Genomic DNA, 2,951 nt, shown 5'->3' with positions numbered 1-2,951 from the left:
TGTCGCATGTGTACACCGCTTACCGGCAAATGTGGCGACATGTGATTGGTGAAGGTTGCGTTTCCGCATCTGCGCATATTCTACGAACACGTAAACTTCCGGCTGTGGGTCCCACGTGACTCGCTTGTATGTCACCCAAATCAGCTGTAAACTGATATATGACAAGCGAATATCCTTGCATGCATATTGACCTCTAATTGAGAAGAGGATTCGTGTCCAATCGTAGACATATGTTCACGTGAACAAACTAGAAAGGAAAACATGCAGTAGTGATGACGTGTAACTCAATCTTAAAATGTACATGTACCGGGAGGCCTACATGTATTAGGCGAAAGCGAAGCTGGACGTTCCTATACCGTAACGCCAAGCTTCTGCCATATAGACCTTAGAGCGGACAATTTCACCTAAAAAAACCTGCCCGGACCCTACCTTATTTTTGATATCCACCGATTCCCTAAAATACCCAAAATGTAATATGTCAAACCCAACATTGGTAAACCATCTTTCAACAGTAATCCAGCCATTGAAACTTTCGAATCGGACAACTGAAATCATTAAGAGAGCCTATGTTGGTACCACTGGAAATATTAAAAAAAATTTGGATAGCTAATTCTTTAATACTGTTCTGTTTTAACGAAGTACTAGACGTTGATCTGAGATGTCCGATTCGAACGTTCAAACGGCTGGATTACTCTTGAAAGATGGTTTACCATTGCTGGCTTTGCCATATGTATTAGGCCTACATTTCGGGCGTGTTACGGAATCGGTGGATAGCAAAAATGAGGTAGGGTCCGGACAGGGTTTTTCTTTAGTGAAATTATCCGCCCGGAGGTCTATATGACAGAAATCGGACGTTACGGTGGGTACGTCCAGCATAGCTTTGGAATGAATGAATGATTATGGCTTCACGCCACATCGACAATATTTCAGCCACATCGATGCGAGCTTAGCTTTGGGCTAACAAGTATAGGCCATATATACTCACATGTACACGTATTTCAAGCGCATGATTACATGATTGGTAAACTAACGTGGTCATTTTCCATCTGTAAAACGTACACGTACCTGAATGGGAACATCTTTTTTTCATTCTTTTTGACTTTTTCCGCACTGCGTACATTTTATTCTACTTCAATCTGTCTTCAGAATCCCCATATTGAGGAGAAAATTCAGAGTACGATGCGGGTTGTCGACCGGACTGCGTTTACTCATATTAGCCCTAGGGTACAATATATCTAGGTTACTCATGTCACAAAAATAAGCCATTTAAAATATTTACAGTTAAATATTTAAATTTAATTTAACATTAAACCCACGAAAGCTGGTGTAATAGTTAACCATCAATATACTAAACTGTGGCTTTATAGGTTTTGAAAATCGAAGAACTTCCCCAGGACACAGGTACACCGCCCCTGAATGGCCGCACACTAAAAAATAATCAGTACAGCCCTGGATAGCCCCACTGGTCGGTAGATTCTCGGAATGTTTTTAATTGTTACAAACCAAGAAGAGAATGGTCAGTCTTCATGATGAAGAAAGCTCTACCTTATTTTCTTAGACAACTAGGTATGAATCCCTGCCTTTTTATTCCACCATGCCACAAAGCCATGGTTTTTGAATATTATATGATAAAAACATGAACCGTGAATGAATTAAGGCTGTATACAGATGTAGTTTTGAATCCCATATGGGTTTGGAATTGCGGGTATCTATATAATTGGTGTCTTCATAAGAAACTAATCCCAGTTTATCCATACTATCTCTGTATGGGCTGTGTTATCTTGAATGCAAACATGACTTAACCCCGATCGTACCTGCTTCATCCTCAAGTTGAGTATAGAAATATGCGTGGTGTTGGAAATCATCTTTATAACGTGAATATAAACACGCTCTGTCCACCAAAACACGACTAACAACGCAGCAAAATTATGATGGCATATAAATATAGGCCTACATACCGGTATTTTGGATCCATATGTGTATACATCTGATGAAGCGACAAATTTTGGTTTTAGAAATCGATGTTGCTATTTTATACATCTACCTCTTCTACGGTCGATATTGGTCGACTGATTGTTTCATTCATAACAGGTAAGTGCTGGTGGGTAATCTTACAACAGCTGCATGGATGCCCATATCTGTGGTAGGAGATAGCAGAATCATGTTGAGAGATGTATCCATATCTGATACAGTTTTCCGTTAATTCATCTATTCGGGGCTCTTGCTGGCTGAGTTGTGTAAAGCCTCGGTCTCGGTTCAGATGACAGTCTCTTCATGCATGGCTCGCTGAATCCAGTCATCACTAGTTCAACTGCGACTTAATCTCAGAAGTCCTTTTTCCTGTATTTATAAAGTCTTACACAAACGCCGTCATATATAGAAGTGAAATATTCTTGAGTATGGTGTTAAACACAAATCAGAGATATAAACACTAATAGCAGTCAAGCACGATTCTTCGCATGGGCTGGGAAGCTTGGATATACACTGATCACTTTAATACTAAGTACAAATTCGCAGCAGGGTGACGTGCTGTGCAAACAGGCAATAGTAATAAGTAATTGCAATACTATATAGGCAGTATTTTTTTATTAAGTACACTAACTTACTTCACCTTGTTGAAAAGTATCCGCTGTTATCAGCACAGTATCAGAGGATGCAGTCCAACAACTATATATGATTTCACATCCTGCCCCCCCTCTCCCCCACAAACACACCCCCATCAACCCAAAAAAACAGTATTTCTGTCTAGAGTATGCATAACCTGCGATTGATATTGACGACCTTAATCCATGGTATAACTCTCTATCTGACAACGCTGATTATATAAGCCTCCCTCACCAGGAACTCAAACTATACATGAGTACACGAACTGAACTCAGACTCATGATGTTGCAATAATGATAATGTGTTTTAGGTTTGAATACTCGTGATTCTGTCAAAATGAAAAAAAA

This window comes from Liolophura sinensis, chromosome 1, assembly GCF_032854445.1.
Source record: "Liolophura sinensis isolate JHLJ2023 chromosome 1, CUHK_Ljap_v2, whole genome shotgun sequence".
Taxonomy (NCBI): Eukaryota; Metazoa; Mollusca; class Polyplacophora; order Chitonida; family Chitonidae; genus Liolophura; species Liolophura sinensis.
Note: the sequence above shows the minus strand (reverse complement) of the source record.